Raw genomic sequence first — 12,163 nt, forward strand, 5'->3', positions numbered from 1 at the left:
CACCGCGTTTAATTTCCTTTCTTGTTCTTCTCTTTTCTCTCTCTTTTTCTTTCCTCGAATAGCCCCGACGGAATTTTGTTTCATTAGTTCTAGATTCAGATCGGAAAATGTATCCAAGAATCACTATTAGGTATTACCTGTCATCGTTGTTGTAAATTCAATTTAAATCTGTCACTCATCGATTTTGCGCTGAAGTTGACGTGAATAACAGTCATTGTCATACAATTCGGAGAAAAAAGAAAAATCGAAAAAAAATCTACATGTGCTGCTTTCTAATGTAAGATCAGGCTATTGTTTCTACGTTTTAGAAGAACATTAATAAAAATATTCAATAAACTCTGAGCTTTCTCAGGCATGGTCTCGGCTTCTCTTCGGAAAAAGATCGGTATATTTGCCAACATGTTGTTTTAAGAAATGTTCAAAACATACAGGGATTCGCCTGCGGAATGTTTTCTTATTCACACAAATTTGAGGTGTACCAGCCAGATTGCTACGTGTGTCAAAATTTGCTTACAATATGCGGAAAAATGTGTGTTATTTTAAAATTTATCAAAAGATAATTGAAAAGGAACTTTAACGGTAAAGATTAATATGTGAAAAAGACATTTTAATAGCAACATTTTCATTCTTTGAAATAATTATACACCAGCAGCGATTGCAACTTGTTGAGTACCCTCGCATTCGAATGACTAAGATCGAAAATGTGAAAATATACACGCCTACTTGAAGGATTTTCGAGTGTTGTATCACCACTCGAGTGCTCGTCGGGCCGTTTGCAGTACGAAAAGGCGCTGCATCGCCGCACGAGTACCCGGAGGATATACAAGGTCTATGCATACTGCGTATAAGGTGGTTGGAAAGCGTTGAAGATTCGTTCGTATAATTTCTCAAACCTTTTTCAGAGAGTTTCAAAGTAGCTGCCGAGTAAACTCGAAAAATAATTGAAACGTTAAACATATTACGAGAACGCGACGGCGTCTCTGCTGTAACGCGACGTGTAAAATACATAGGCTGCCGGCTCTATATAAAATACACGTTTTACACACAAGGTACGTATTATACCTGTACATAATTCGCATGATGAAATGATCAATAATTCATCCAACCGAATTTGGTATGGGTGTGGGGGGAGGCAACTTACTTGTACAGACACACGCGCACACGTATATACACCTAATTTGAACATCGCTTGGTACTTAGTGACGTCACGTATCGCTGATAAACTTTGTGGGAAATTTAATTGAGTTTATCCGAAGGGGATCTGTGAGAATTACTTGAGCGTCTAACGTAGCGGGGGAGGGATGGGGGGTTGAAAACGGGACACCCCCACAGAACGCGAGGGAGTGTGTGCCGCTATCAAAATATCTCTCTCTCCCTCTCTCTCTCTGTGTTTTTATCTTTGTCTCTCTCTCTCTCTCTCTCTCTCTCGACGCACGTGTGTCATACCTGTCCGTCCGTCCGCCGGTATGTCTGTCTCTACGATATTCCTCTCGTCGTGTGCACGTCAGGACGATCATGAGAGTCTCTCGGTGTTGCCGCTATGGGCGGTCGATCGGTCTCTGCGGCAAAGCTAGGTTGGTAAGGGCGCTATATCGAGTTAATTTAGTGTGTCGTTAAATGGGCTTTAAATTTAGTTTCTATCTGGGATTTGGCGCGATGTTTAGGGGGATCTCGAATGGGAAGGTATCAAATGATCGTTAACGTTGTTTGAATCTCGTTGTTCAGCATTCGTATGAATTATCCTGTCATCCTTTCCTGCACACATCCATACCTAGAACAAACCTTCCTCAATTATTTTTATTCTCAACCAAGTATCGGGTAGTACCGGGATTATTGAGTTACCTCAATTATTAAAATCGATAATACGGAGTTAAGTACCTGATTGAAGTGAACGTGTAATTTTATTTTTCCGAAACCGCCTTTATCGGTTACCGCAGGCGGCAGAGCTTTTTACTTCTTTTATTTCTCGATACTCTAAATAAGAAGTGCATCTTCGGCTAGCTATAAACAACACTTTTCCCGGCTCGGCAGTAACTCCTCTTTCCTTAGCGCTCACGATTTTGTTCTATTTCTTGTATTCTGAATCGTTTACAGATTAAAATGCAGATCAGCTTGGAACAAAAGTTCGAAGGTGATATTTTAATTTGCACGTTGCGGTGTTTTATAATTATTATCGCGATTCCCAGGCATATAACTATTATACCTAGACGAACTGTACGGCTGTAAGATCCTGAGTGTCGTCGCTGTTCGCTTTGAAGTTTCCTCTACAGTGGCCCTTGGCTCGACCTGAGCTCTTGCTCTTTGCTCCTATGCATCGATTAATGCACTGCACTTCTAAGCGTGGACCGGAGGGCTTGTTGATTAAAGGTACAGAAGCTCGAGTCGAGCGGTAGTTGAATCGGAAATCAAATTCAAACTCGAGGAACACGGTTGAGCCGCGGTGCGGTAGCGATAATTAAAATTTTAATACGATAATAATTTGTCGTAAGTACGTAAAGATTATAGTGGAAAGGTGGAAAAACTCTTTGTGCGGTTCCGAAACCCGTGGCGTGCAATCGAGGGTGAAGAGGAAGGAAGCGGTTGAACAGCGAAACGGGATTTGGGATGACGAAAAGTGAAAAGCGGCTTTTTCCGAGTTCAAAGGTGCAGGATGTATATATAATAGAATAGCCAGCAGGGAGAAACCCACGCACGGAATCCCGACTCCTAACTCTGCGCCAAAAGCGCTTCCAAATCCCTACGAGAGTAAGGAAAATTATATTTGAATCGCCAAAAACAGAAGTAGGTATAACCGAGGTATAGATATACAGAGTTGGGGCCGAAGGGAGAAGGCCGAGGGGAATTCGCGGTCCGTCGGTAATACCTGCAGCAATAGTTACACGCTGAATTTTATTGTAAAATACGAAAATCCCCGGTACGTTCAGGGGGAAAATCTCACAAATGGTAAATCCACAAACAATATTCCTCCTACCGTTGAATCCAGCAATGTGCCAGCCAGTCTCCGGCACGGACAAGGTGGAGCATGCGCTCGTGTGTGTGTTTGCGTGTGTGCGCGATCTTCCATAAGCGGCAAAGGTCAGTTAACCCGAAAGAATCAAACGTGGAGCACGAAGAGACGGAGGGACGGAGAAACGGAGGGGCACACTTGCAGGGCGCATCGCGGGAAGTTGAGATTCTGCAGCGGAGCAAAGCCTCTTCTCGAAGCTGCGGGGGTGGGCCGAGGTCCCGGTCCCGGTCCAGGTCCAGGTCCAGATACATTGAACTCCCGCGAACCCCGGGCCGACTCCTTTTCGAGCTTTGGGGATCCGCGAAGCTTTAGGAATACGATTCTCGGCGCTGGTACCGGCCGCCTGCCTGCCCGACTGCCTATCCTGGAAAGTTTATTCCGGATGATGCCTGGCCGAATGGATTGTACCCTGCGGAAAAAAGAACCTCGATGTATGCCGCAAGACTCCAAGGGCTGGAGCAGAATTAACCGAACAAGTAGCCGTACCTTCATGCACCATGAGGAGGACTCGGTCCGCTACAGTTCAGAGTTTTTTTGTCGCATATACAGGGTAGGAATTATTTTTACCGTCATAGTTTTTGGCTGGTTGAATCCTCGCTGTAGTGAAAATTTTTACCTCGTTTTACGTCTCTGGCGTCCGTTATACGATCGCATACCTGGTTCTGCAGGATCGTTGGAATGACGCCACCGACTCTCGGCACTTTCCAAAGCCGAGGCATTTAACCAACGAATTCAACGCCGACTGGAAGCTTCGGTAGACGAGAAGCATTCAGCAAGGTCTTTGGACGGACGAACGTTCTCAGGAATTTCTAATCACTCGTTGTTACTCGATTATACCAAAGTTGCCGGCGAGACTTCTGGGTGTCTTATTTATAGCTGAAGGATACTTCGCCTGTAATAATTAACAGATGCATCGAGTCATTGTGAATTGCGGGTGTCTCAATCTCGAAGGATACGATTTTCGAAGGCGAGCTGATTCCCTGTAAGGTGGACATCAAAGCCGAAGGTCCTTCCGGTTAGAGTGCAGTCAGGTCCTTGCGGCAAGGTCTGATCACGGTCTGTAGGATGCTTATACTGCAGCCTGCACCGAGAATAAAGAAGCGGAGGTATTTCGGGTTCCGAAACTCCTTGCGGAGTTCTGGATCAGCCAAGGACTTTGGCTAATTTGCTCAAACGCTGGTTCAGCATCGCATCGCTACATATTGTCAGCTCGCAGAGAGCCACTAACGCTTGGACCTTTGATCCTCCGCCTCGAGGCTAGCTCATCTTGCACACTTTGTACAACAGCGTCGAGAATGTCGTTCGTTAGTGAGCTGCGTAAAAAAATTATCATTTAGTAGAAGATGTGTGAATGCGACCAACATTAATCATGTACAGAATTTTATTATATGAATTATAACGATGACAGGTCTCTAGTGCTCGGTGAAACGCTGGAGAAAGTTTATGTATAAGATCATATACGCGATCATGTAGATTAAAATTAAGTGACAGGAACGAAGGTGCGTAGAACCGTATGTATCCGTAAAACTGAAAAACTGAGGTCTAGAAAAAATATTTTTTTCAGCTACATGGCATGCTCTTGGAAAATGTTATGTTTTCGAGTGTGCTGAATCCAAAAATGACTTCTGGATCCCTCCGTCACGTACAATATTCGTGAAAGTTACACGGTGTATGCATACCAATAAAAAAATCATAACAATAAGGAAAAAATCATCACTTTACCAAAACAAACTAAACAATATTTTTATGGAATTAAGAAAACAATTTCATTGTAAAATGTATTTACCAGTCCGTGTTCATTCTTTTCGTCTATGAAACCTTTTCTTCCTCTCTTTGATACACCTCCGAACACGCTTCCGCTTTCCATTTTCTCTTTCCCTGTTTTTATTTATTCTTGCGTCTCGCTCTGATACATATTAAATGGAAGTAAAAAATTACATTTATATACAATCTTTAGAATCAAGAATAGCATACCAGATTTATAATTAAACGGGAGTTACACTCGAAATGAAACTAAAAACACGAGTTCAAAGATTGGTTAAGACAGAATTTCACAATTGATTGACAGCCACACAATCATCCTTGCAGATTTTTTCGCATAGGTTATTGAAGCAAGTGATTTATCGTGACAGATTCACAATGAACTTGAACCAGGAATTATATATCGACTGATTTACTCGTAGTCGAGAGTTGTGTGCCGGAATTCCACCTCGCAAAAGACCTTATGCTTTCTTATGTTTGTAAAATTTATCACGACAAGAACAAAACAAATTGAAAAAAAAAAATGAAAAGAAGAAGAATCACCTCGTCTACTTGCCCCGCTTTCCCCAGTCATGAATTGATGTCTGTCATTGTTAATGGTCGTGAATTCATTACGCCGAGAGAGTGCACGTGTAAAATAAATAAAGAATATAATTACAGTAAGAGGTTGCGACTTTGTGGTGGTAATTTTTTCAGGGTCAAATTCCCGACTTTTTATACAATTTCATCGTTCATTAATGCATGCATGATATGAAAAAAAAAAAAAAAAGAAAAAAGTATTACACGCATACGAAACTACGAAAGATACTAATCGTCGAGGCTAACGAACTTGCGGTCTCAAATCGTAGGTATACCTGAATTTGTCACAGCCATAGGTGGCTGTAACATGTACCGTAAGTACCGTAGACACGGCCATAAAGTACATCCAGAGCTATACTAGAGGAGGATGTCCTTTTGAACCTTTACTGGCAGCGTGGCGTGCCAAGCTTTTAGCGTACAATAAGAACGCATAAATTATTTTAATAGCTGTCCGCTATTAGCCATATACTCTCCTCTCTCCTCTCTTCCTATCGCTCACAGTTTCTCTCCCTCGTACGCGCGGCACTCACCGAGCCCACACATCGACCGACCGACCACACTGACTAATTTCGCGTTCCTGAATAGGTCCACTTAGCTTCTAGCCACTCCCAGGCGAATTCGCGTTTCAATCCGGTTACCCGCTTGTCTAGGATGCGAGGCGCAAACCCGAGAGCCTGCGTCGTCGTGCCAAGGACCATTCTCACGATTAATAAAGTTCTAGTATTTTCAGTACAAAGATCACCGTGCGACTACACATATATTTCCATTCCCTTTCGTCCGATCGAAGGTAAATTATTTTCAACATCGCCTTTCGTTTCGTGCACCTACTCGAATTTCCGCCTTTTTCAATGGCTCGTATCTTTTCTTTGCTTTTTGTTACATGTTGTTCTAATTATTTATTTTTATTTTTCCCTTTTCCGCCATTTTTCAGGAACCGCTTGTACTCCCGCACAGCGCAACGGGTCCCGGGTTCTTCAGTCTCGGAAATTCTGCCTCGTGGTTCTAGCCGGAGCACAATAATTAGAGGGCGTAATTAGTGCCAATTAACGGAGTAGTGAAACAACCCGAGACCCGTCTTTACTCTCGTTGACTCACCCCTTCGGGGCTGCGTCATTATGTACCTATATAGATGTATATTAATGAACCCACCCTCCCCCCACCACCCTTCACTCTCACCACCACCCAGCATCCCCTCCCAGCTGATGCTTACCGACGCGGAGATACCCTCAAAATTTGTACCAAAGATATGCCTGCTGCATTTTATACCGAGTATTTTTTTTTTCTTTTTTTCTTTCGTACGATATAACATATTCGCATGTTGTTTTGCCAAAGGGAAATATGAGTAGGTATCGACGTGTTTTGCATTCGAGATAAGGAGGCGGATGATTTCGAAGATGAGAATTTTATAAGATTACATCTGTTTAGAAAATTCCGGCAGTGATGATACATTTAATAAATCGTCAGAGATGCTCGGTAGCACAATTGTCGATTTTTACTCAACGCGTCAAAATTTCACATATTTTCTAGTGAATTTCGTTCATTTATAGAGATGTATACAGTTGTTTCTATTTTTCTCATTAGATTAAAAAAAAAAAAACAAGGTAAAGATCAATAGTATAATTAAAGTGAAAATACTACGAACTTGGAGATAATTAGTAACTGCAATACCTTCAATTCGTACTCTCTGAAAAAAAAAAACAGTGAAATAAACACACGAAAACTGAATTGTTTATTACAATTTTTCAGTGCTGGATGGCATTAAACTCTTTTTCAGAGTTCCGTACTTTAGAAGGAAAAAACGCAACCCTTAGTTTATAACGTCTCATTTACCTTATGGGTTATTTCCGCAGGGTTGCCACGTTCGCATGCAAATTGATAATATACATCGGTACAAATCGAAGATGTTTATCCGGTATAATTTTCAGGGGGTGTATTGGTTGCATTTACGGAGGTCGAAACGAGGCTGGAGATACGGCAATGGCATTGTAGTAGGTGTACAACAGCCTTTCCGCGCTCAGTGAGATAGCTCACTGGTTAAATCGGAACTATTTAGAAGCTATCAGAGGCTCTCTACACCGTCCGGTATTTGAGAAACTATTTCATAGCTCTGGAGCCCTCCGTTTTGCTGCCTTCCTCTCCTCTCCTGACCTGTGCCGAGTATCCTGGAGCGCAGCAAGCCTGTACCGAGATAGCGGGCTACTAATATCCTAGATATAGTCTAATTTATTACCTTGTCCTGCACAACCACTCCGAATATCTACAGTTTATAGTTTAATATCTAAAGGGTCTTGATACATTGCCAAATTACACATTTACTCTAACTATCTCTCGCCCCCCATCGCCGCCTTTCTTACGGCTATATGTATTCCTTGTACCCAAACACTCGCGTCACGCTTATCTATAAAGTATAAGGTATACCTCGAATCGGTGTCTACCCTGCCATTTCTATTTATTCTTATTTTTCATTTTTATAAAAGCAACTTTGATGACTTGTCCGACCGGAATGTCATTTAATGCAAAAATCAATTGATCGGTAGAGAAGTCCCGTGAGGATTTTAAAATCCCTGTGAGTATGATAATATTTCGAAAATGCGATAAACGATGTTCAATACATTCGAATCACGATCGTTATCATATCTAGTTCGTACCTTTCTTGATTCCATCAGAAATTCTTAAAATGTCAGGGTTCGGAAAAATTTATTTAAACCCTCTCTACATAATTACCCGTTTCGAAGGGATTATTGACGTTCAGAATCTTGGCATATTACGCTTGTGCAAGGAGGAAAAAAAATTCTCTATTTATACCGCATATATTCATATAATTGTATTCTTTTGTTTATATTATTTACTCACGATTATTCGCACGAATCTGCTTGCTCTTTCGACTCGACTTTTGATATATTTGTGTATCCAATTTAAGAATAACATTGACGTACAATTGTACATTACAGATGTACGTGTACGTATATAATTCAATACGAATACGTGAGGTATTGTAAAGCTAAAACTCCGCCTGTTCAAGAATCGGGAATGCATGCTGTGGCAGGGTGATCACAACGGTGATAACGGTATTAACAATGATGATAATAACAATAATTATAATAATAAACGGAGTAGTTTGCCGGCTTTGTGACAAATAATACTGTTTTACTGACAGAGCTCCGACGAACGAGATGCCGGGCGGGTTACACACTAATGACGTCATTATAATTACAAACGCCCGTGCTAGACGAGAGAGACGAGGCGACGGGAAGACTTAACCGACCGACCGACCGACCACCCTTACCGTCCCACCCCCGTCGTTCTAACTCTCTACAACCTCTCTACACAGCCCGACGACGCCATTTAGACGACAGGGATTTACTCAAATATTCCAGTTGTGTTCTTTTTTCTTTTTTTTTTTTCTTTTTCAACCTTTATTTCGAATTTAAGATATCGTGTAGAAATAGGTTTAGAGAAGGGGGAGACGGCGAATTATTTCGCAAGTTTTTTTAAAAAGAAATTGTCTGATATAAGCGAATTAAGAACCGACTAATCGAATTTCTAAAATATACGGTAGGAGCGAGTTTGTAATTTGTTATCCGAGATGATGACTGGGAACGAACCTTCTGCTTATCTATTCGCGTATCGATTGAAAAGAGAAACAGCTCTTTCGTGCTATTTAGTGAAGAATGTTTTTACAAAAATTGTCTCATGCATATTTATAATATACCTAATGACCGTTAAGATTTATTATCAAGTTTTGCTAATTATCGTGACCCAGAAAGAAATACCGGTGTTAAAATAGTCCGTTTCGTCGACATTTGAGACGATTGTAGCAGTGTTCCAGATCCTTTAGTTTCTATTTCAAACTCGAGGTTACACTGTGCGTTCCTTCGTAAGATTTACGATATGTACATTTGAGTTTATTTAGACAGGACCGTTCAAATGTCTATTCTACAGCCGTCTCGTGAGTTCACCGGGTAGTTGAATTCTTTGAGAAGAATTGTGAAAACGCGGCACGGCTCATAGTGATTAAAATTCGTTTACATTATACTTCAGGGTTTTCGTATATGACAAATCTCGCGAAGGCTTCTTCATTTAACCATTATTTGATTAAACTCTTTTTCTTCTCCTCATTTTACTTTCAATTATTCCTACTTTTTATATCAATTGTAATGTTTTACTCGCAATTCTATACCATGGATGACAGTTTCGACTTCGTTAAATAAAACTTCTCGCGCATAATATTAAAGCTTCAATCCGAAGCTGGGTAGGTTTTCATATTCTCCTTGATCAGGTTCGTCATCCTTTGGCAAATTTCGAACGATACTTTCTTCCACTTTTTGTCCCGTGCATTGATGACAGACTCATCACTCAACATTTTAGGCAAAAAATAGTTTTCCACTAATGTTGACTCTAAGATGAATTTGAACCGTTTTATTTATCAAATAGTAAAGGCATGTCAAATATAGCCAATATCTTATTTGTATGTAATAAAATTTAACAACTTGAAGATCAACGATCCTGCGCTATTGGCACTCATTCGTTGCGCCGAGTGTGTGTGTGCGCGCGAATCGAAGAGAGGTATACAATGCGGATAATAAATGAGGCGGTAAATGGGAATGGCGACGTCGTTGACCGCCGGAATTTCCGACCAATAACGAAGCCTGCAGTTTGCAGAGTATCGGATATGCGTATAGGCGAGAGAAGCGACGGAGATTTTAAGATACTTTAATGTCGCCGTACAGCCAAGCGTCTATGCTCAGAGCTCGTTAACGGTCATAGTTTGCTTCTGGAATTAATCGTCCTAGCACCAACCCCGCCAGCTTCAATACCTCGGGAATAGATTCTAGAACATTCCTTGTTAATTAATTTTCAAAACCGCGATACTCCGAGGAATTCGGCAGAACCTTTCGAATTCCCCACAGCCTTTTGCACCCACGGAATTACGTTTTACGGTGTGTGTTTCGGTATAACAATTCAGCGTTGCAACAGAATGCCCGCTTTCTATTAAAATACTACCATTGGATAATGAATAACTTCTCGCTTTTTTTGTCTTACAAGAAAAGGAAGACGATTCGATTAAATCAGGTAAATTGGTTTACTTTTGTATTAGTTTATCTTTTGAGATTTTCTTTTGAATAAAGAACGAATATTTATGTCCGTCTCATTTATTCCTTCGTACGTTCAACATTTAAATTAGCCCGTTCACGTTTTGCTCCATGTTTTTTTGATTACGTGACAATTTTATCAGCTAATACTAATAATTTCAACTTATCTTCTGGAAAAATCTCACCTACAGGTTCCAAAGTTTTTTAAATATTCTATTCTTGAATGTACCAATAACAACGACGATGCACATAATTATTGAAATCGTGATTCGAACAAGTTGCGAGTAGTTTTATAAATGGACCGGTCACTTGATATTTGAATAAATTATTTAAAAAATTTTAAAGGCGATTACGAAAGGGATTAAATCCAAATTGCCGCAAAAAACGGTGTTTTCTGTCTAAAGCCTCCTCATAAAATGTCGTTCGTAGACGAATTATCCCATTGCCTTATTGCGTAGCTTATAAGCTCTGTTTCATAGGCGTGCTTACTCACATGGTGCAGCTGTAAGTTGACTCCGTTTCCGCTCGGACTATTATGGGATGCGAATAATGGATACGTGAAATAGCTTCTTGTTCCAAAATAACATTTCCATTTCGTCGTTTCCCAAATATTGTGATCCGATGTGTACACGCACTGGTGTTACGTAAAGAAATCAGGGGAATATTACTGGAACAGTTTCGTTGCCGGAGGTTGTCAGTTCCACGATTTAGATATCGTTATTTCGGGATCGATTCACCTGTCGACTGATACTCGCGGTTACATATTTGCAATTGGCAGCCCGCTGAGAGCCCTGTTCGAAGAATCTGTTCGCTTCGTAAACATTTACGTCTCGCTTCGCTGCCCCTTGATAATTCGACACAATTTAACAAACCGACACGTGGCCGTGCGAACCGTAAATTTTACTCACCGTTTTCCATCGGCATAACGTTGTTGGTACGCCGGTAGATTGTATACAAATTTCCAAAGCAATTTTAACACTAATTTTTAAATAGATGATACAATTTACAGTGAACCAACAGCTGGATGAAATAATTACAGCATGTTTAGACTCGGGGAAAATGAAATTAAATCACGAGAAATTCGCGCGAAAACTCTCATCAACAACATATCGTGTGTGCACCGAAGGGGTTGTGTTTTTATAAATTGGATTTTAATCCCTTCTTTACGTTAGCAAAGTACACATATAACCTGAGTACAACGTAATATATTTAACCGCAAAATCGTGGCTTCTGCGCTTCCACCGATGCTGCTGTAGTATAGGTGGGGGTGTATTCTTTTAATTCCAGACTGTTTAAAACTACGTAAATTGTACGACCTGTTTCACCGCTGCACAATTTCCAGACGTCCGCACAGGATTTAATACCGAAATGTGGTATTTCTTACCGCATCCGAGCGGGGAGTAACCGAACACCAGTGAAGAAAAAAAAAATACAAAATACTTGTACATTTCGGATGATATTTTATTCTTGAAGGATTTTATGATTTTTTCGCAAGACGTGAGAAAAAAATATACCCACTATTATTCCAATTTGATTTTGGACTAGGTACTCAATTTTTTTAATTCTGGTATTGAAATTGGTAAAATGATTTTTCTATCACTCGCTTAAAATTCCTACTTGTGTTATTATTATTATTATTATTATTATTTTTAATTGTCAAACAAATTAGAGTCTACCAAAACGAATTAACTATTTAATAATAACTAATCAATCAAATTAATTA

General features: G+C 40.4%; 1 long non-coding RNA gene across 1 annotated transcript; it reads right to left on the reverse strand.

The window, feature by feature from the left end:
• Window positions 1-2,500: 2,500 nt before the first annotated feature.
• On the reverse strand, window positions 2,501-11,190 carry LOC124175022. The gene is made up of 3 exons (XR_006869059.1): window positions 10,934-11,190; window positions 4,794-4,913; window positions 2,501-4,320 (listed from the first exon to the last, which is right to left on the reverse strand). It is a non-coding gene; the product is annotated as an uncharacterized LOC124175022 (long non-coding RNA).
• Window positions 11,191-12,163: the final 973 nt, after the last annotated feature.

Source organism: Neodiprion fabricii, chromosome 2 (genome assembly GCF_021155785.1).
Source record: "Neodiprion fabricii isolate iyNeoFabr1 chromosome 2, iyNeoFabr1.1, whole genome shotgun sequence".
NCBI lineage: Eukaryota > Metazoa > Arthropoda > Insecta > Hymenoptera > Diprionidae > Neodiprion > Neodiprion fabricii.